Source organism: Mytilus galloprovincialis, chromosome 13 (assembly GCF_965363235.1).
Source record: "Mytilus galloprovincialis chromosome 13, xbMytGall1.hap1.1, whole genome shotgun sequence".
Classification (NCBI taxonomy): Eukaryota; Metazoa; Mollusca; class Bivalvia; order Mytilida; family Mytilidae; genus Mytilus; species Mytilus galloprovincialis.
In genome coordinates, this window is record NC_134850.1 from 33,329,102 (window position 1) to 33,352,851 (window position 23,750).

The 23,750-nt window shown below is 34.9% G+C and overlaps 1 long non-coding RNA gene across 1 annotated transcript; it reads left to right on the top strand.

The window, feature by feature from the left end:
• Positions 1-14,404: 14,404 nt before the first annotated feature.
• On the top strand, positions 14,405-23,394 carry LOC143057301 (uncharacterized). The gene is made up of 3 exons (XR_012972695.1): positions 14,405-14,591; positions 15,364-15,454; positions 23,257-23,394. It is a non-coding gene; the product is annotated as an uncharacterized LOC143057301 (long non-coding RNA).
• Positions 23,395-23,750: the final 356 nt, after the last annotated feature.

Sequence of the window (23,750 nt, forward strand, 5' to 3'; positions counted from 1 at the left end):
TGTTTACGTACCCTTTTGACTAAAATTTATGTGTAACTACATGTCGCGACTAACAATTGTGTGAAAATATTTTGTCGATATCTTATAAGATTTCTGAAAATAAGCGATAACAAGCCAAAATCAAAATTTTGAACATGACCTTGACCTTTGACCTTGACCTCATTTTCATTTTTTTGAACCAAGGACCTTAAATCAAAAGACCCTAGGCTTATGTCACTTATCGTTTACCAGTAAGAAATGCAAATCAGTTATATCATATACAAAAGGGGGAATAACTCTCATATGGAGTCTCCGGATAGCTTCGACTAAAATTATTCATTTCATCCTGAGGATATAACGAGCAATTTGGTAAAATAAATTTGTCGGTTTCTTATATGGTTGCGACATATAAGTGATAACAAGAAAAACAGTGTTCGGGGAGATAACTCTTACATGGAAAAGATTTTTGTTACGCGGTGTCAGTTTCAAAAGCGTATTAACTCTTCGATATCATATACAAAATATCTAAGTGACATCTTGTGAAACAAAAAGTTAGCGAAGCAAAAAAAATTAGGCGGAAGAAAAAAAATAATAATAAACTGTCAATTGTTCTTGAACAATTGAGAGGTCTTTCCTTTTTTAATGTAAAATACATGTTCCAACAGACGTAGAATGTATTGAAAAGGTCAATGTCAACCTTAAAAAGCTCGAAAACACACTGAAAATCCTTCAAATAAGGTCAAAAACACATAATTCGCTATATTGGACATGACCTTGACCTTTGACCTTTTGACCTTTGTCAAGGTCATTAGTCCCCAATGTCATTGCTGAAGACCCCATGGGTCTAGGACCTTTGATTATATAGCAAAAGCTGAATTTGTCTTTTCAGAAACCTAAAACAGGCTTTATGCCCCTTAAAAAAAGGTCAAATCTCTTCGGTCAAAATGTAACAAAGTTGCGCCGTAATGACCCAATCATTTTCCACTATTTGAATCCTCTGTAAGTATTAAGGTTGCTTAGATTATACCATAACAAGGTGTTAGGTCAAAGGTCAAGGTCAACATACATATTTGACCTTGAGGTATTTTTCAAAGTCACATGAATTGATGATGAATGGTGAAGATCCTAGGTGTCTACGACTTACGGTTTCTGAGTTTTGGTGGCCAACCGACACCGGTTAATTTTGATAGGGGCATAACCCTACCAATGAGTCGTTGAATCTTTTCGATCCAAATGTAACGAAGAACCGGGGTCTGTTCCTGAACAAATTCCACCCTTTGGTTTTTTTCTACCTATTATGGTTATGGAGTTTGAATGATAACAAGGTTTTTGGGTTTCGGAGGGATTACTCCGAACCGACAAAATATTTCGACTCACAGGGTGAGTTCCGGATAGGTATTCATGACACCGATACAAAGTGTGAACATGAAAGCGACACGTCTTACGGTTACGGAGGCTAACTTCATCAAAGTTTGGCGGAACAAAAAGAATAATAATTAAACTGTCAATTGTTCTTGAACAATTGAGAGGTCTTTCCTTTTGTAATGTAAAATACATGTTCAAATAGACGTAGAATGTATTGAAAAGCTTTAAAACACACTGAAAAACCTTTAAATAAGGTTAAAAACACCAAATTCGCTATATGGGACATGACCTTGACCTTTGACCTTTTGACCTTTGTCAAGGTCATTAGTCCCCAATGTCATTGCCGAAGACCCCATGGGTCTAGGACCTTTGGTTATATAGTAAAAGATGATTTTGTCTTTCCAGAAACCTAAAACAGGTGTTATGCCCCTTAAAAAAAGGTCAAATCTCTTCGGTCAAAAAGTAACAAAGTTGTGCCGTAATGACCCAAACATTTTCCACTATTTAAAACTTCTGTAAGTATAATGGTTTTTGAGTTGTTCTGATAACAAGGTGTTAGGTCAAAGGTCAAGGTCAACATACACATTTGACCTTGAGGTATTTTTGAAAGTCTCATGAATTGTTGATGAATGGTGAAGATCCTAGGTCTCTACGATTTACGGTTTCTGAGTTTTGGTGGTCCACCGACACCGGTTAATTTTCAAAGGGGCATAACCCTACCAATGAGTCGTTGAATCTTTTCGAATCAAATGTAACGAAGAACCGGGGTCTGGTCCTGAACAAATTTCACCCTTCGTTTTTTTTCTATCTATTACGGTTACGGTGTTGGAACGATAACAAGGTTTTTTGGTTTCGGAGGGATTACTCCGAACCGACAAAATATTTCGACTAACAGGGTGAGTTCCGGATAGGTATTCATGACACCGATACAAAGTGAGAACATGAAAGCGACACGTCTTACGGTTTAGGCTGCTAACTTCGTCAAAGTTTGGCGGAAAAAGAATAATAATAAACAGAAGAAATACAGTAAGGTCTTTCCTTATAGAAAAAGGAAAGACCTTAATAATAATAATAATAATCAGAACAAAAACAATAGGTCTTTCATCCGAAAGGTTGAAAGACCTAATAATTAAACTGTCAATTGTTCTTGAACAATTGAGAGGTCTTTCCTTTTGTAATGTAAAATACATGTTCCAACAGACGTAGAATGTATTGAAAAGGTCAAGGTCAACCATAAAAAGCTCGAAAACACACTAAAAATCCTTTATATAAGGTTAAAAACACTAAATTCGCACTCTGGGACATGACCTTGACCTTTGACCTTTTGACCTTTGGCAAGGTCATTAATCCCCAATGCCATTACTGAAGACCCCAAGGGTCTAGGACCTTTGGTTATATAATAAAAGCTGATTTTGTGTTTTCAGAAACCTAAAACAGGCTTTATGCCCCTTAAAAAAAGGTCAAATCTCTTCGGTCAAAATGTAACAAAGTTGCACGATAATGACCCAAACATTTTCCACTATTTAAAAATTCTGTAAGTATAATGGTTGCTGAGATTATTCCATAACAAGGTGTAAGGTCAAAGGTCAAGGTCAACATACAAATTTGACCTTGAGATATTTTTCGAAGATACATGAATTGATGATGAATGATGATCCTAGGTCTCTACGACTTACGGTTTCTGAGTTTTGGTGGTCCACCGACACCGGTTAATTTTCATAGGGGCATAACCCTACCAATGAGTCGTTGAATCTTTTCGATCCAAATGTAACGAAGAACCGGGGTCTGGTCCTGAACAAATTTCACCCTTTGTTTTTTTTCTACCTATTATGGTTACGGTGTTGGAACCATAACAAGGTTTTTTGGTTTCGGAGAGATTACTCCGAACCGACAAAATATTTCGACTAACAGGGTAAGTTCCAGATAGGTATTCATGACACCGATACAAAGTGTGAACATGAAAGCGACACGTCTTACGGTTTAGGCTGCTAACTTCGTCAAAGTTTGGCGGAAGAATAATAATAATAATTAAACTGTCAATTGTTCTTGAACAATTGAGAGGTCTTTCCTTTTGTAATGTAAAATACATGTTCAAATAGACGTAGAATGTATTGAAAAGCTTTATTACACACTAAAAACCCTTTCAATAAAGTCAAAAACACATAATCCGCTATTTGGGACATGACCTTGACCTTTGACCTGTTGACCTTTATCAAGGTCAATAGTCCCCAATGTCCTGAACATTTTGCACTATTTACTATTTCTGTAAGTATAATAGTTTTTGAGATATCCAATAAAAAGTGAAAGGTCAAAGGTTAAGGTCAACCTTAAAAAGCTTTAAAACACACTAAAAATCCTTTATATAAGGTTTAAAACACTAAATTCGCTATCTGGGACATGACCTTGACCTTTGACCTTTTGACCTTTGTCAAGGTCATTAGTCCCCAATGTTATTGCTGAAGACCCCATGTGTCTAGGACCTTTGGTTATATAGTAAAACCTGATTTTGTCTTACCAGAAACCTAAAACAGGGGTTATGGCCCTTAAAAAAAGGTCAAATCTCTTCGGTCAAAATGTAACAAAGTTGCGCCGTAATGACCCAAACATTTTCCACTATTTAATACTTCTGTAAGTATAATGGTTTCTGAGATTATCCCATAACAAGGTGTTAGGTCAAAGGTCAAGGTCAATATACAAATTTGACCTTGAGGTATTTTACAAAGATACATCAATTGATGATGAATGGTGAAGATCCTAGGTGTCTACGACTTACGGTTTCTGAGTTTTGGTGGTCAACCGACACCGGTTAATTTTCATAGGGGCATAACCCTACCAATGAGTCGTTGAATCTTTTCGATCCAAATGTAACGAAGAACGGGGGTCTGGTCCTGAACAAATTTCACCCTTTGTTTTTTTTCTACCTATTATGGTTACGGTGTTGGAACGATAACAAGGTTTTTTGGTTTCGGAGGGATTACTCCGAACCGACAAAATATTTCGACTAACAGGGTGAGTTCCAGATAGGTATTCATGACACCGATACAAAGTGTGAACATGAAAGCGACACGTCTTACGGTTTAGGCTGCTAACTTCGTCAAAGTTTGGCGGAAGAATAATAATAATAATAATAATAATAATTAAAATGTCAATTGTTCTTGAACAATTGAGAGGTCTTTCCTTTTATAACGTAAAATACATGTTCCAATAGACGTGAAATGCATTGAAAAGCTTTAAAACACATCGAAAATCCTTGAAATAAGGTCAAAAACACATAATTAGCTATATGGGACTTGACCTTGACCTTTGACCTTTTGACCTTTGTCAAGGTCATTAGGCCCCAATGTCATTGCTGATGACCCCATGGGTCTAGGACCTTTGGTTATGTAGTAAAAGCTGATTTTGTCTTTTCAGAAACTTAAAACAGGCTTTATGCCCCTTAAAAAAAGGTCAAATCTCTTCGGTCAAAATGTAACAAAGTTGCGAATTAATGACCCAAACATTTTCCACTATTTAAAACATCTGTAAGTATAATGGTTGCTGAGATTATCCCATAACAAGGTGTTAGGTCAAAGGTCAAGGTCAACATACAAATTTGACCTTGAGGTATTTTTCAAAGATACATGAATTGATGATGATTGGTGAAGATCCTAGGTGTCTACGACTTATAGTTTCTGAGTTTTGGTGGCCAACCGACACCGGTTAATTTTTATAGGGGCATAACCCTACCAATGAGTCGTTGAATCTTTTCGATCCAAATGTAACGAAGAACTGGGGTCTGGTCCTGAACAAATTTCACCCTTCGGTTTTTTTCTACCTATTACGGTTACGGTGTTGGAACGATAACAAGGTTTTTGGGTTTCGGAGGGATTACTCCGAACCGACAAAATATTTCGACTAACAGGGTGAGTTCCAGATAGGTATTTATGACACCGATACAAAGTGTGAACATGAAAGCGACACGTCTTACGGTTTAGGCTGCTAACTTCGTCAAAGTTTGGCGGAAGAATAATAATAATAATTAAACTGTCAATTGTTCTTGAACAATTGAGAGGTCTTTCCTTTTGTAATGTAAAATACATGTTCAAATAGACGTAGAATGTATTAAAAAGCTTTAAAACACACTGAAAAACCTTTAAATAAGGTTAAAAACACCAAATTCGCTATATGGGACATGACCTTGACCTTTGACCTTTTGACCTTTGTCAAGGTCATTAGTCCCCAATGTCATTGCCGAAGACCCCATGGGTCTAGGACCTTTGGTTATATAGTAAAAGATGATTTTGTCTTTCCAGAAACCTAAAACAGGTGTTATGCCCCTTAAAAAAAGGTCAAATCTCTTCGGTCAAAATGTAACAAAGTTGTGCCGTAATGACCCAAACATTTTCCACTATTTAAAACTTCTGTAAGTATAATGGTTTTTGAGTTGTTCTGATAACAAGGTGTTAGGTCAAAGGTCAAGGTCAACATACACATTTGACCTTGAGGTATTTTTGAAAGTCTCATGAATTGTTGATGAATGGTGAAGATCCTAGGTCTCTACGATTTACGGTTTCTGAGTTTTGGTGGTCCACCGACACCGGTTAATTTTCAAAGGGGCATAACCCTACCAATGAGTCGTTGAATCTTTTCGAATCAAATGTAACGAAGAACCGGGGTCTGGTCCTGAACAAATTTCACCCTTCGTTTTTTTTCTATCTATTACGGTTACGGTGTTGGAACGATAACAAGGTTTTTTGGTTTCGGAGGGATTACTCCGAACCGACAAAATATTTCGACTAACAGGGTGAGTTCCGGATAGGTATTCATGACACCGATACAAAGTGAGAACATGAAAGCGACACGTCTTACGGTTTAGGCTGCTAACTTCGTCAAAGTTTGGCGGAAAAAGAATAATAATAAACAGAAGAAATACAGTAAGGTCTTTCCTTATAGAAAAAGGAAAGACCTTAATAATAATAATAAACAGAAGAAATACAGTAAGGTCTTTCCCTTTTGTAAAAGGAAAGACCTTAATTAAACTGTCAATTGTTCTTGAACAATTGAGAGGTCTTTCCTTTTGTAATGTAAAATACATGTTCAAATAGACGTAGAATGTATTGAAAAGCTTTAAAACACACTGAAAAACCTTTAAATAAGGTTAAAAACACCAAATTCGCTATATGGGACATGACCTTGACCTTTGACCTTTTGACCTTTGTCAAGGTCATTAGTCCCCAATGTCATTGCCGAAGACCCCATGGGTCTAGGACCTTTGGTTATATAGTAACAGATGATTTTGTCTTTCCAGAAACCTAAAACAGGTGTTATGCCCCTTAAAAAAAGGTCAAATCTCTTCGGTCAAAATGTAACAAAGTTGTGCCGTAATGACCCAAACATTTTCCACTATTTAAAACTTCTGTAAGTATAATGGTTTTTGAGTTGTTCTGATAACAAGGTGTTAGGTCAAAGGTCAAGGTCAACATACACATTTGACCTTGAGGTATTTTTGAAAGTCTCATGAATTGTTGATGAATGGTGAAGATCCTAGGTCTCTACGATTTACGGTTTCTGAGTTTTGGTGGTCCACCGACACCGGTTAATTTTCAAAGGGGCATAACCCTACCAATGAGTCGTTGAATCTTTTCGAATCAAATGTAACGAAGAACCGGGCTCTGGTCCTGAACAAATTTCACCCTTCGTTTTTTTTCTATCTATTACGGTTACGGTGTTGGAACGATAACAAGGTTTTTTGGTTTCGGAGGGATTACTCCGAACCGACAAAATATTTCGACTAACAGGGTGAGTTCCGGATAGGTATTCATGACACCGATACAAAGTGAGAACATGAAAGCGACACGTCTTACGGTTTAGGCTGCTAACTTCGTCAAAGTTTGGCGGAAAAAGAATAATAATAAACAGAAGAAATACAGTAAGGTCTTTCCTTATAGAAAAAGGAAAGACCTTAATAATAATAATAATAATCAGAACAAAAACAATAGGTCTTTCATCCGAAAGGTTGAAAGACCTAATAATTAAACTGTCAATTGTTCTTGAACAATTGAGAGGTCTTTCCTTTTGTAATGTAAAATACATGTTCCAACAGACGTAGAATGTATTGAAAAGGTCAAGGTCAACCATAAAAAGCTCGAAAACACACTAAAAATCCTTTATATAAGGTTAAAAACACTAAATTCGCACTCTGGGACATGACCTTGACCTTTGACCTTTTGACCTTTGGCAAGGTCATTAATCCCCAATGCCATTACTGAAGACCCCAAGGGTCTAGGACCTTTGGTTATATAATAAAAGCTGATTTTGTGTTTTCAGAAACCTAAAACAGGCTTTATGCCCCTTAAAAAAAGGTCAAATCTCTTCGGTCAAAATGTAACAAAGTTGCACGATAATGACCCAAACATTTTCCACTATTTAAAACTTCTGTAAGTATAATGGTTGCTGAGATTATTCCATAACAAGGTGTAAGGTCAAAGGTCAAGGTCAACATACAAATTTGACCTTGAGATATTTTTCGAAGATACATGAATTGATGATGAATGGTGAAGATCCTAGGTCTCTACGACTTACGGTTTCTGAGTTTTGGTGGTCCACCGACACCGGTTAATTTTCATAGGGGCATAACCCTACCAATGAGTCGTTGAATCTTTTCGATCCAAATGTAACGAAGAACCGGGGTCTGGTCCTGAACAAATTTCACCCTTTGTTTTTTTTCTACCTATTATGGTTACGGTGTTGGAACCATAACAAGGTTTTTTGGTTTCGGAGAGATTACTCCGAACCGACAAAATATTTCGACTAACAGGGTGAGTTCCAGATAGGTATTCATGACACCGATACAAAGTGTGAACATGAAAGCGACACGTCTTACGGTTTAGGCTGCTAACTTCGTCAAAGTTTGGCGGAAGAATAATAATAATAATTAAACTGTCAATTGTTCTTGAACAATTGAGAGGTCTTTCCTTTTCGTAATGTAAAATACATGTTTCAACAGACGTAGAATGTATTGAAAAGGTCAAGGTCAACCTTAAAAAGCTCGAAAACACATTAAAAATCCTTTAAATAAGGTTAAAAACACTAAATTCACTATCTGGGACATGACCTTGACCTTTGACCTTTTGACCTTTGTCAAGGTCATTGGTCCCCAATGCCATTACTGAAGACCCCAAGGGTCTAGGACCTTTGGTTATATAGTAAAAGCTGATTTTGTCTTTTCAAAAACCTAAAACAGGGGTTATGCCCCTTATAGAAAGGTCAAATCTCTTCGGTCAAAATGTAACAAAGTTGCGCCATAATGACCCAAACATTTTCCACCATTTAAAACTTCTGTAAGTATAATGGTTTCTGAGATTATCCCATAACAAGGTGTTAGGTCAAAGGTCAAGGTCAACATACAAATTTGACCTTGAGGTATTTTTGAAAGTCTCATGAATTGTTGATGAATGGTGAAGATCCTAGGTCTCTACGATTTACGGTTTCTGAGTTTTGGTGGTCCACCGACACCGGTTAATTTTCAAAGGGGCATAACCCTACCAATGAGTCGTTGAATCTTTTCGAATCAAATGTAACGAAGAACCGGGGTCTGGTCCTGAACAAATTTCACCCTTCGTTTTTTTTCTATCTATTACTGTTACGGTGTTGGAACGATAACAAGGTTTTTTGGTTTCGGAGGGATTACTCCGAACCGACAAAATATTTCGACTAACAGGGTGAGTTCCGGATAGGTATTCATGACACCGATACAAAGTGAGAACATGAAAGCGACACGTCTTACGGTTTAGGCTGCTAACTTCGTCAAAGTTTGGCGGAAAAAGAATAATAATAAACAGAAGAAATACAGTAAGGTCTTTCCTTATAGAAAAAGGAAAGACCTTAATAAAACGTCAATTGTTCTTGAACAATTGAGAGGTCTTTCCTTTTGTAATATAAAATAGATGTTCCAATAGAAGTAGAATGTATTGTCAAACGCCCCCTTTTGATCATCCACTGAGATCTGTACTTTCTGTAGCTTGTGTTTTTATAGTATATGAGCTTTCGTACATGCTCCGAGTTGTTTTAGAATTGGTCCGAGTGTTCGTGGTCCGACTTGAATTTGGTCCGAGATGTGATGATTATCTATCCCAGAATTCAGCGTAGAACTTCCTTTCTGAAACGCCATTGTAAGTGGGAACCCTGCACATTTTTTTCTTGGACTTATTCAAGTAAAACCTCCCCTTGTGATTTGTTATATGTGCTTGAAACAAAGCAAAGAAATTATTTCTAAAGGCCATTGATATATTATCATAAATTAGTGAACAGTGTATGTAATATAAAAGAAAGGATGTGAGGTATCCATCCATGACACAAAAAAATCATGATTCATGCATATCAAACACACAAAAAGCAAAGGAACAGTGCTTTTATTGCTGTTCTTCATCTCAAAGTCATAGTGAGGACTTGAACAAGGAATAAAATCTCTCACTTCGCTGCAAGTTTAAGACGGCCCCTAGCACCAGTTTGAGCGGAATTCTTGGCAAACTGACGATCATAACACAACTGTAATTTGAAGAACAAATTAATAAAGAAAATCAAACAATAACTGTCATAAATTATTTAGCCCGCCAATCACAATCAGGCGTGCAAAAACAAGGATCCCCTCCTGTACTTGATATTCGTAGGCGAAGATAATGAATTCTGTGCTTTTAACTTGAGTTATGTTTTACCAATTCTTACGAAATTTTAACAAATGTTAATTGCCACAATAATGACAAAATGTGTTGTATTGAATTTGGTGATTCTGAACCAGTTTAAAAAGGGACTAAATGGGGTTTCACTGTTTTTGTTGTATTTAATGTTTTATTTGTTATTATTGTTGGGTTTTGTCTGATGCTTGGTCCATTTCTGTGTGTGTTTCATTTCAATGTTGTGTCGTTCTCCTCTTATATTTAATGCGTTTCCCTCAGTTTTAGTTTGTTACCCCAATTTTGTTTTTTGTCCATGGATTTATGTGTTTTGAACAGCAGTATACTGCTGTTGCCTTTATTTGTCCCCATGCGACACATTGCAGTGGACAGAGAAAAACCAGGTGACTGTCTGGTATTGTTAGCGCTCTCACATATGAAGTTTTTCAAGAAATTTATATAAAAAAACAAATATGTAACACAGCAACAAACAAGTTGTAAATAACAGCAACTGAATTACAGGTTCCTGTTTTGGGACGGGCACATACAGAATGTTGCAGAGTTAAACTAGCCGACCCTCCCCCTAACCTGGGACAGTGGTGTAACAGTACAAATATAAGAACAAACTATAAAAATCAGTTGAAAAGGCTTAACTCATCTGATCGATACACATAGAAATAAATCTAACAAAAACACGGGTACTTGTACATCCAAACATCAAAAAGACACTTAGTACAGATCTGAGAGTACTCGCAGTTACTGACAGCTAGTGAGCCAATAGCTGCAGTATCGTAGCTCTTTAGGTCCTTATGTTATTTTTTGACTATTTGCAGACCATAGAGCTACGGATTTTCCCTATTTCAAAACGTTCGGAATTGCGACCCTGGTTCAGGTCGCACTTATTTCCCTAAAATTTATTCTTTATAATCCATGCAAAGCTTGTCAATATATCTAGTTCGTTCCGTTAGATATTTTTCTAGGATATGACGTACCTATTTATGTTTGAATATTCATTTCCTTAACACTATTATCTAATTATTCCATTTGTATACATTCTCTGCCTATTTTGTTCGGCCATATTGAATCTCGTGGTGACGTCACGAAAAAACAAGAAAAGATAACTCTTGTAGGAAAGCACGTGTTAGTTTGTTTACGTTGTCTTTTATTTTATTTTCATGACTTTTTGAATGAAAGTACGTTTAATTAAGATTATGAACTAACGGAAATAATAATTATTTCATTGAATTTAAATTTTTAGTATGAATAAAGGTTTTAAAGTCTTTTAAACACTCGATTCTCGCTTAGAAATAAGTAAACAAACTAACACGTGTTTTTCTACAAGAGTTATCTGTTCTTGTTTTTCGTAGGCGTTCCTCACCTCCAACATAGGAGATCAAGGAAATTGGAGTTATCTTTTCTTGTTTTTCGTGACGTCACCACGAGATTCAATATGGCCGAACAAAATAGGCGGAGAACGTATACAAATGGAAATAATTAGATAATATATAGTGTTAAGGAAATGAATATTCAAACATAAATAGGTACGTCATATCCTAGAAAAATATCTAACGGAATGAACTAGATATATTGACAAGCTTTGCATGGATTCTAAAGAATAAATTTTAGGGAAATAAGTGCGACCTGAACCTGAGTCGCAATTCCGAACGTTTTGAAATAGGAAAAATCCGTAGCTCTATGGTCCGCAAATAGTCAAAAAATAACATAAGGACCTAAAGAGCTACGATACTGCAGCTAGTGAGCCAATAACAACTAATAAAAAAAATCATGCATCTAAAACTTAATTATCAATCAGTACACATCCAACATCCAATGAATTTAGTGTAAAGACGTCATTAACAGTCAGAAAAAACAAGCTTGGGGTGATTTGTTTGCATTTTTGACATGACGGGAAATAAAAATATAAAGACTTACACTAAGCAGTAAATGCATGAAAAAAGATGATAAATACTTGAGCAATATTGAACAACATTTTAAACAAATCTGTTTATTGTTTAATTTAAAAGTACCGGTCAAGGAAAAATTAATTTATTTATTAATAGATAATGTCTGGTTCTTTTTTTCTTTTTTCATGTACTGATAGACAAAAAATAGACGGAATGTTATTTATAAACTTTATTGAAAGAATAAAATCAATGATGTATTAAACAAATATATTTGATTGAATTCAACATTGAAATCTGGATCATAGCTCTTCATCTTTTTAGCTCACCTGGCACGAAGGGCCGTGCCAAGTGAGCTTTTTCAATCACTTGGCGTCCGTCGTTTTTAATGTTTACAAAAATCTTCTCTGAAACTACTGGGTCAAATTTAACTAAACATGGCCAAAATCATCATCAGGGTATCTAGTTTGATAATTGTGTCCGGTGACCCGGCCAACCAACCAAGATGGCCGCCATGGCTAAAAATAGAACATAGGGGTAAAATGCAGTTTTTGGCTTATAACTCAAAAAACAAAGCATTTAGAGCAAATCTGATTGAGGTTTATATCAGGTCAAGATCTATCTGCTCTGAAATTTTCAGATGAATTGGACAACTGGTTGTTAGAGTGCTGCCCCTGAATTGGTAATTTTAAGGAAATTTTGCTGTTTTTTGGTTATTATCTTGAATATTATTATAGATAGAGATAAACTGTAAATAGCAAAAATGTTCAGCAAAGTAAGATCTGCAAATAAGTCAACAGAACCAAAATGGTCTGTTGACCCCTTAAGGAGTTATTGCCCTTTATAGTCCATTTTGAACCATTTTTCGTAAACCTGTTATCTTTTACAAACAATTTCTCCTCTAAAACTACTGGGCCGAATAAAATCAAACTTGGCCACAATCATCATTGGAGTATCTAGTTTTAAAATTGTGTGCAGTGACCCGGCCAACCAACCTCGATGACCGCCATGTCTAAAAATAGAACAAAAGGGTGAAATGCAGTTTTTGGCTTATAACTCAAAAACCAAAGCATTTAGAGCAAATCTGATTGGGGGTTCATATTGTTAATCAGGTCAAGATCTACCTGCTCTGAAATTTTCAGATGAATTGGACAACGGGTTGTTAGAGTGCTGCCCCTGAATTGGTAATTTTAAGGAAATTTTGCCGTTTTTTGTTATTGTCTTGAATATTAATATAGATAGCGATAAACTGTAAACAGCAATAAATAAAGCAAAGTAAGACCTAAAAATAAGTCAACATGACCAAAATGGTCAATTGACCCCCTAAGGAGTTATTGGCCTTTATAGTCAATTTTTATAAAATTTGTAAATTTTTACTAACATTTTCCACTGAAACTAATGGGCCAATCATTATAAATAGGGATAATTGTATGCAGCAAGAATGTTCAGTAAAGTAAGATCTACAAACACATCACCATCACCAAAACACACATTTTGTTATGAATCACTCTGTGTCCTTTATTAAATATTCACATAGACCAAGGTGAGCGACACAGGCTCGTTAGAGCCTCTAGTTTACAGGAATGTCCTGTACTCCCATAGTTTTCAGATTTTGTATATAAGCATAAGCCCCTTAATTGATTAAGATAATCGATAGAGAGGAACAGCATATAGAACATTATATAGCAAAATGTTCAGTACAATAAGATCTACAAATAAGTCGACATGATTTCATCTGACCTCATTTTCAAGGTTCATTGGTCAATGTAAATTTTTCGTGTTTTGGTCTGTTTTTGTAATACTATAAGCAATAGGTCAACTATATTTGGTGTATTGACTAATTGTGAGGTAAAAATGTCTCTCTGGCAGATGTCATTTGTCCTTGACCTCATTTTCATGGTTCATTGGTCAATGCTTAGTTTTTGTGTTTTGGTCTGTTTTTCTAATACTATAAGCAATAGGTGAACTATATTTGGTGTATGGAATGATTGTAAGCTGTACATGTCTTTCTGGCAAGCGTCATTTGTCCTTGATCTCATTTTCATGGTTCATTGGTCAATATTAAGTTTTTATGGTTTGGTCTTTTTCTTGTATACTATAAGCAATAGATCAACTATGTTTGGTGTATGGAATGATTGTAAGGTGTACATGTCTGTCTGGCAGGGTTCATTTGACTTTGACCTCATTTTCATGGATCATTGATAATTTTAAGTTTATGTGATACTAGTATTAAACTTTTTCTTTAGGACTATCAACGTAAAACCAATCATGGTTAGTAAAGCAGGCGAAAAATTTCAGCGTGTGCACTCTTGTTTTTCTTATTTCTATTATTTTGCCAATTATTATGAAAGCTTGAATAGATACATGTAAGTATAAACTGGAAACATGGGAAACAGTAAAAATGATCATCAATACAATATCTACATAAAGTCCACTAAATAAGATTTACAAATAACATGAACAAGGAAACATAAATGATTACAATCACAGAGAAATAAATATCAAATAGCATATTTTTACAAGGTGAGTGATACAGACTCTCAAAAGTCTGTTGTTTATTAACTTGTTGATTTTCTATTTTGACAGAAAATGGGTCGTAAAAGAAAGAGTAAAGCTACTGTAGCTAGAGAGCAGAAGGAGAGAATGAGAAGTAGACGACAAAGCAGTGTTGCCTCTATAGAGTTGGCACCTCTAGGTGAGGAAGAACTCTTAGCCAGAAGGTTGGCTTCTCCTTGTGAGAAAAATCCTTCAAATGCCCAGAGGTTAGAACCTCCTCTGGGAAGACTGTCTATCCAAAGCATGGATATGCCACTGAGCTCTGACTCCCCACCGTGGGTTTGTACTCTGCCGAGAGTACCCTCACCAAAAGTTGGTGTTGCAGGACAGACGAAACTGGTGGTAGAAACATCATTAGATGTCACCAGTATAATTGAAACAAAGCAAAAGGTTCAAGAATACAATACTGAAACAATACTAAGAATAAACAGTACTGAACCAAATACTAGAATATACAATACTGATTCAATACTAGAAATCAATACTGAAGAATGCAATACTGAATCTAAACAAGAAATTAACAATGAACTAATGCAAGAAATGCAAACTGAACCTATACCAGAAGTAAAAACTAAACCCAAATCTGTGTACAGAACACAAGAAATAAAAGACATAAACATATCAACATTACAAACAGACCAGTCAGATTGCGAGATCGAATCCAAAATAAGGCTAACGTTAGAATTTGATGAACCACCAAAAACAAAAAAAGCAAAGTTAGAATCTGTATGTAGTTCAGGCTTTAAAATGTTGCCTCCTGATGTTCATTTAAACATAGCTTCAGGGAGTGAAGAAAGCAATAATATCAAGTCAGTAAAAGTGAATGGTAGTTCAAAAAATAAAATAAATTTTATAGGTGGCAAAGTTGATATTAGAAACAATAAACATTCCTCTGATTCTTCTCATTATAGCAAAATAAGATCAAGAAAGCTGATTCAGGGGAAAACAGAAAATGAAGAAACTGACCTTAATTTAGTAGATCAAGAAAAAACTAGAAATGAGGTAAGGAATTTAGAAAATACATGTTCAGTTAATCAACCATTTATGATGCAAGGTAGTTTCCATCAAGGTGATGACAGGTTCAGAAACAATAGTGGTAAACAATGTGTAGCAAATTCATTAACAGCCATAGCTTACAGCAAACTCAGTTTGATTGAATATTGGAATATGACTTTCTTGGACAAAATCTTGATAGAAGGGAATATTTTGTATACTTGGATTCATGGTGATAAGGAAGAGTTGTTAGTAACAGAATTGCCGAAAATGGTGGAAATAAGAGATATGATTGTTAAGTGTAACAGAAAAGAGTCTATATTTGCTTTGATAGATAATAATGGTAAAATTGAATTTAATGTTCTTTCTTTGGATCATGCTCTTCAAGAGGCTCTTATTGATTCAGATGGATGTTTTGTTTGTGTAAGGGGTTTTACTAGTGCCATTATTAGGCAAAATGGGAAAATGTATTTATTTGATTCACATGCTAGAAATTGTTTTGGCTTACAAGACAGCTGTGGTAAAAGCATTGTTATTCAGATTAATGATGTGAACAGTTTGTACCAACACTTTTACAATTTTGTGCAAGGAGATGTAAATGCAGAATTTGAAGTAACAGGAATCAACATCGAAATTCAAGATGAAGATTCTGCCACTAACAATCTTGACAAATTAATTGGAAATATTAATAATAGAGAGGTTTTAGAGGATGAAAACAACTCTGACGTAGAATTTATTGGTGTCCCAACTCAAACATGCTATTTATTTAATCCAATTGATTATTATACAAAAAAAAACTGTGTAATATTTTAGATATTAAATCAAAATTTGTTTTGAAAAACCGGCTAATGCCAACACACAATATAGGTACACCTTTAAAATCAAAACAAATCACTGCAGACGGCAACTGTTTATTCAGAGCTATTTCATATGCAGTATCAAGCAGGCAAGAAAACTTTAAACAAATAAGAAATGAATTAGTGCGCCACATCTTGTGTCATTCACATCAGTTCAATTCTTTTCTTGATTCTGAAACAGTCAATGAGTATATGAAACGTACTAATACGATAGAAGACAATGTTTGGGGAACTGAGTTGGAAATAATAGCTGCTGCTGATTTATTAAAAACTGACATTTTTACATATTTAGAAGGTAAATGGATTAAATACTCCTCAAAGCAAATCAGTAGCAAGAATAATGTGAATGATCAAGCAATTTATCTTAATAATGTAGGTAATCACTATGAAGTTGTTCTTTCTGTTTTACCTGGTGGTAAAGAAGCGGTAACATTAAACAGTAAAGAAAGTGCCAAGAAACGAAATCAATCTGGTGCAGAGAAAGACAAAATGAACTTACACTATGAACTATCTCATGAAGGTACAATGAAGAGAAAATATGAACAACATGAGTTGAATTTTCCAAAGAAATGCTTAAAGGAAGATGAAAATAGTTATGGTTTAATTAAGAAAAAAACTTGTTTGGAATGGCCAGGTAAAGGTCTAGCTGTCTGTAAACCTCGAGCACCAAACCAAGGTTTGACAAAAAATGAAAAAGATAAACTAAAGTATCAGTTGGATGGTCAGTTTAGATTCAATAAAATAGAAAAGCAAAATAGTAAGTATGAACAAGACAGATCATACAGGGAATCAAAGAAAAGAAAAAGTATTCAAAAGTATGCAAATGATAAAGAACACAACAGCTATGTCAGAAAATCAAGCATTCAGAAATATGCTGATGATGATGATTTCAAAAGTAAAGTCAAACAGGCAAGCATACAGAAATATGCTGATGATGATGATTTCAAAAGAGAAGTCAAACAGGCAAGCATACAGAAATATGCTGATGATGATGATTTCAAAAGAAAAGTCAAACGGGCAAGCATACAGAAATATGCTGATGATGATGATTTCAAAAGAGAAGTCAAACAGGCAAGCATACAGAAATATGCTGATGATAATGATTTCAAAAGAGAAGTCAAACGGGCAAGCATACAGAAATATGCTGATGATAATGATTTCAAAAGAGAAGTTAAACGGGCAAGCATACAGAAATATGCTGATGATAATGATTTCAAAAGAGAAGTCAAACGGGCAAGCATACAGAAATATGCTGATGATGATGATTTCAAAAGAGAAGTCAAACGGGCAAGCATACAGAAATATGCTGATGATGATGATTTCAAAAGAGAAGTCAAACGGGCAAGCATACAGAAATATGCTAATGATGATGATTTCAAAAGAGAAGTCAAACAGGCAAGCATACAGAAATATGCTAATGATGATGATTTCAAAAGAGAAGTCAAACGGGCAAGCATACAGAAATATGCTGATGATGATGATTTCAAAAGAGAAGTCAAACGGGCAAGCATACAGAAATATGCTAATGATGATGATTTCAAAAGAGAAGTCAAACAGGCAAGCATACAGAAATATGCTAATGATGATGATTTCAAAAGAAAGTCAAACGGGCAAGCATACAGAAATATGCTGATGATGATGAATTCAAAAGAAAAGTCAAAGATCAGATATTGACTAGAAGAAAGAATGCCAAAGAGGACAGTAATGATGTTACAAAAGTTATTGAAAGCTTTAGGAAAAATGTAAGTAAGGGTCCAGAATTTGTTTGTTCTTGCTGCTTTAGACTGTTATTCGAAAATCAAGTTGTACAATGTAGAAGAGAATTGTATAAACCAGGTTGTGGCAAAGATATAGCAGACATATGTATTTCTGAGAAGTATTTACATAGATGTTCAGAAGAATGCAAAGATGAATGTTTATATCAGGGAGCCAGCAGAGCTACACTTTGGATTTGTTACACATGCCATAGAAAGATTCTTAAAGGAAAAATACCTGCTGAATCTTTTGCTAACAACTTGGCTCTAGAGGATATTCCACTAGAACTTAACAGATTAAATCAACTAGAACAACATCTTATTTCATTAAATATACCTTTCATGAAAATTGTTGCTTTACCTAAGGGTGGACAAAAAGCTGTGCATGGTCCATGTGTTTGTGTACCATCAGATATTTCAAAGGTCACAACAACTTTGCCTAGATCAGAAGATGATAATTGTTTAGTGAAAGTAAAACTCAAAAGAAAATTACAGTACAAAGGTTATGAGGAATATCAGTTTGTGGACACTAAACATTTAGAAGAGGCCTTGTCCTTTTTAAAAGAAAAGAATGATTGGTATTCAAATGTTGAAATAAATGGAGAGTGGTTGAATCCAATTCCATCATCGGAGAATATTTGTGTCGCTGAAAAAAAAGACAATAAAAGTTGTACAAGAATTGACAGAGTGAAAGAGGATAACTTGGAGGACAAATCAGATAAAAAAGAACAGGAAAATGCAGTTGATTCATATTTAGATGATAGTTTACAGGGTGTACAGTTGGACACATGCTTACAGCCTGCTGACATTGCACAGGAAGCATTGGATTTATTGTTTGACCAAGAGTTTAATTTATCTCCTGCAGAAGGAAATAATCCAGTCAGTTTACTGAAAGAAAAGGGCATTGAAGCAAAAACCTTTCCAGTGCATTACCCTACAGGTAAAAACACTTGGAATGAGGACAGAGAAGAGAAACTATCTTTATTAAGATATTTTAATCTGAGATTAATGAGTGTCGAAAACAGGTTTGCCAGAGATACTTCCTACATATTCTTTAGCCAGTATATGTCTGAACTAGATAGGGTCATGTCAAATGTACAGATATCGTTACGGAAAGGGTCAGCTTTTTCAGATGGACAGAAAGTAACAAGTAAAATGCTGTGCAATAAGGAGTCATTAAATGGATTATTTAGAAAAGATGAAGCAATCAAGTTCATGAAGCCTGCCCGAGGAACACCACCATATTGGCAATCTATTCAGAAGGACATTTTTTGTATGATTAGACAGTTAGGTATACCCTCATTCTTTGCGTCATTCTCATCTGCAGATTTTAGATGGAAAGAAGTTGTAGAAACCATACTGAAGCAACAAGGAGATATTCGTAATGTTGACAGTCTTAGTTGGGATGAAAAATGTAAAGTGCTTTGTAGTAACCCTGCTACAGTGGCAAGAATGTTTGATCACAGATTTCACAAATTTCTTAAAGATGTGATAATGTCAGATGCTGAACCAATTGGTCATGTGATTGACTACTTTTATAGAGTTGAATTTCAACAGAGAGGTTCTCCACATACTCATTGTGTATTTTGGGTAGAAGATGCCCCCAAATTTGGAGTAGACGATGATGATACTGTAACAAAGTTCATTGATAAATATATCTCTTGCAAATTACCATTGGAAAGTGATGACCCAGAGCTTACTGACATTGTTAAAACCGTTCAACAGCATAGCAAAAACCACTCAAAAAGTTGTCGCAAAAAAGGAACAGAGTGTCGGTTCAATTTCCCAAGACCACCATCTGAAAAAACTTTTATATCCTGTCCAATTGAAGACGAGGAGGATAAGGAACATGATGAAGATGCTGATGATAGTAAGAAGTCAGATTCTGAAAGCAGTAAACCATCTGAAAAGACATTTATACCATGCCCAATGAAACATGATGATGAAGACCATCATGATAAACATACTGATGGTAATAATAATGAGAAATCAAAATCTAAGGGCAGTATCTTAAAAGCAAAACAGATGTTAGCATGTTTATGGGATGTAATTAAAGAGTGTGAAGATAAAACTTTGACTACCAGTGAATTATTTTTGAAAGCTGGATTGTCTCAAGAGGATTTTCAAGAATGTTTTAGATGGATAACAAACAGAAATACTGTAGTATTAAAGAGAAATAAAGATGAGTTGTTTATTAATCAGTACAATCCTCATCTGCTAAAATCATGGAATGCAAATATGGATATTCAGTACATTTTGGATGCATACTCATGTGTGGTTTACATTATAAGCTATATAAGCAAATCAGAACGTGAACTCGGCTTGTTGTTGCAGCAGACAAAAACTGAGGCAGCTGATGGAAATTTGGATGCACAGCAGACTATGAAAAAAGTAGGTACAGCATACTTTCACTTTCGCGAACTTAGTACACAAGAAGCTGTTTTCAGAGTCATAGGTTTACGTTTGAAAGAGTGTTCAAGAAAAGTGCAATTCATTCCACTAGGAGAAAACCCATGCAGAATGAGTATACCCCTCAAAGAACTTCAACAAAAATCAAAAACATTAAAGATAAAGAAGTCTATAGATGATGGCAGTGATGATGATGATGGTGATAGTGATGATATTTGGCTGAAAAGTATAACTGACAGGTATAAAAATAGGCCTGATTTAGAACGATTTGATCAGATGTGTTTAGCAACATTTTGTTCCGAATATTCAGTGTTGGCAGAGACACAGATACCAAATAAAATTAATGAGGACACTACATTCAAACTTAAGAATGATATGGGGTATATAAGAAAGAGGACAAGGACTTCTGATGCTGTTATCAAATATGCAAGATTTTCTGTAGAGTCAGCTCCTGAACAATACTACCAAAGTATATTACAGTTGTTTTTGCCATACAGATTAAATGAACAATTGAAACCACCACAGTTTTTATCATATGAGGATTTTTACAACTCTGGATTTATAAAGTACAGTCAGATGGAAGACCTCAGTTCAGTTCAAAATATAGTCAACTTTAACATGTCAAAATTTGTGAAGAAAGACAAGGAGCTAGAGATTGCTGAGAAACAATTAGAAGAAAGAGGATATCAAGAGGATGCATGGGCACAACTATGTCCAGAAACAGAGAAAGAAAGACATGAATGTAATGAAGTTGGTGAAAACACAACCACTCAAGAGGTAGATAGTCCTGAATTAGGAATACCAGATTTGAACCAAACTGACAAGTCAAGTGATGAAAATGGAATGGTTCAAAAAACAAGTTTTTCAAGGTCTGAAGTTATACCATTGTTGAGAACTTTAAATGAGAAACAAAAGCGCATATTTTTTAAGATCAGAGAGTGGTGCAATTTAAAAGTGAATGGTAAGAATCCACCGCCATTTCATGTTTTTGTAACTGGAGGAGCCGGAACAGGCAAAAGCCATTTGATTAAATGCTTGTATTATGAGGCCACAAGAATTCTTGCGCACTGTTCCCCAAATCCTGATGATTTGACTGTGTTGTTAACGGCACCAACTGGCACGGCAGCTTTTAATATAAATGGATTGACAATTCATAGTTCACTTTCCATTTTTAAAGGTTTATCTGTTGAGAAAGCTATGCTAGGAGAAGATAAGCTGAATAGTTTGAGGTCCAAATTAGAGAATTTACAAATTCTCATCATAGATGAAGTCTCAATGGTCAACAAAAGGTTGTTATTTTTTATTCATGAAAGGTTGCGTCAAATTAAGAAAAGGCCTGAGAAGTATCCTTATGGAGGAGTTTCAGTGATAGCAGTGGGTGATTTCTATCAATTACCACCAGTAAAATCAAAAAGATCAGATAAACTTTATGTTAATGATCCATCAAATCCTTTGAATTATCTTTGGAATGATCTTTTTTCTGTTGTGGAATTAGATGAAGTCATGAGACAGAGAGAAGATAGTTTGTTTGCCCAGTTGTTGAATAGACTAAGGGTCAAACAGAACAATTATCCACTAAAATCTTCAGATCAAGAAATGTTGAAAGAGTGCATAGATAGTGGACCAGACGAAGCTCTGCACATTTATGCTACTAATAATGAAATTAACATGTACAATAACGAAATGATTATGAAGTTGTCAAGTGAGCCCAAATTAATTGAAGCTCAAGATTTTGAAAAGGATAAGACAACAGGGAAACTTACGAAGAGAAGACAGAATTTTGCAAAAACTAATATTTGTCTTCCAACATCAATCCTGTTAGCAGAAGGAGCTCGTGTGATGATGATAAAAAATGAAGCCGTCAGTGATGGTTTGGTGAATGGTGTTATGGGTACTGTTCTCAGTATTTCAGAATTTTCAAAAGGAGCATTACCAAAAAATATATATATTCATTTTGATAATGATAGAGTTGGAAAAAATGCAAAAGTACAGAAGATAATAAATGGAAAAAGATGTGTTGGATTAGAACCATCTACAGAAAATATACCATTCAGTAATGGAACAAGAAAACAATATCCTCTGCAGCTAGCATGGGCATGTACTGTTCACAAGGTTCAGGGTTTGACAGTGCAACAGGCAGTTGTCTGCTTGAATAAATGTTTTGCATATGGTCAGGCATATGTTGCATTGAGTAGAGTTACTTCAAAAAATGGGCTGACTATATTACCAATTGATGATAAAACTTTGAACAAAAAAATATACAGTGATCCTGATATAATGGAGGGAATCAAATCCATGGATAATTTTTTGTCTCAAAATGACACCATAGTTTCAAATCATAAAGCAGGTTTGTCAATAGTTTACCACAATATTCAAGGTCTAAAGGCTCACCAAAATGATTTGAAAGCCAATTCAGACTTCCAAAATGCAAATTATATCTGTTTGACTGAAACATGGTTGGAATCTTGTAGTGATGATGTTCACCTTCCTAATTATAAACTTCATCATTTGCCAAGGTCAGCAGCATTTGCATCAAATAATCCTTTGTATGCTTCTTTACAAGAAATGAGTCATGGTGGAGTTGGTGTATATGTTAAAACAGATTCTGAGTATGAAGAATTTGATATATCTCAAAAAAATCTTGAATGTATAATTTTCAAAGTTCCGAAAATGAATGTTCTAATTGCTACAATATATAGAACTCAAAAATACCAAATTGAACTATTTTTAAGAAATGTTTGTGCTCTTTTGTCAGAATTGACACAGCTTTCAAGCAGTATTATTGTTTTAGGAGACTTTAATCAAGACATTATGAAGGGTGGCAGATCAATACAAGATTTTATGGCTTCATTCGGATTTGAACAGTTAGTACAAGAGGCAACAACAGAGGGTGGTACACTGATTGACCATGTTTATATCAAAAGTTGTGAAAAAGTACAAGTAAGTGTTATTCCAACTTATTACAGTTATCATGATGCAATATATATATTTTGGAAATAAACCCTTCTACTTGAAAGCTGTATAGTATTAATAGCAAATGATAAGAGTGCCTTAAACATGTTTAAGGAAAATTCATTTTGTACAAAACGATCAAAAGTTTCCCTACATATTATTTTTCAAAATACTAAGCCAATACTAACAACCTAGTTTTGTATATATGTTCTTTATGTGTTTAAATTTCAAGTTTATTAATAGTTTCCCTTTTTTTTAGCTAAGTATCAAACTCTGAATTATATTATAAAGTGGAATTGTTTTCTTAACTGAATATTTTAAGAGTTTTATATG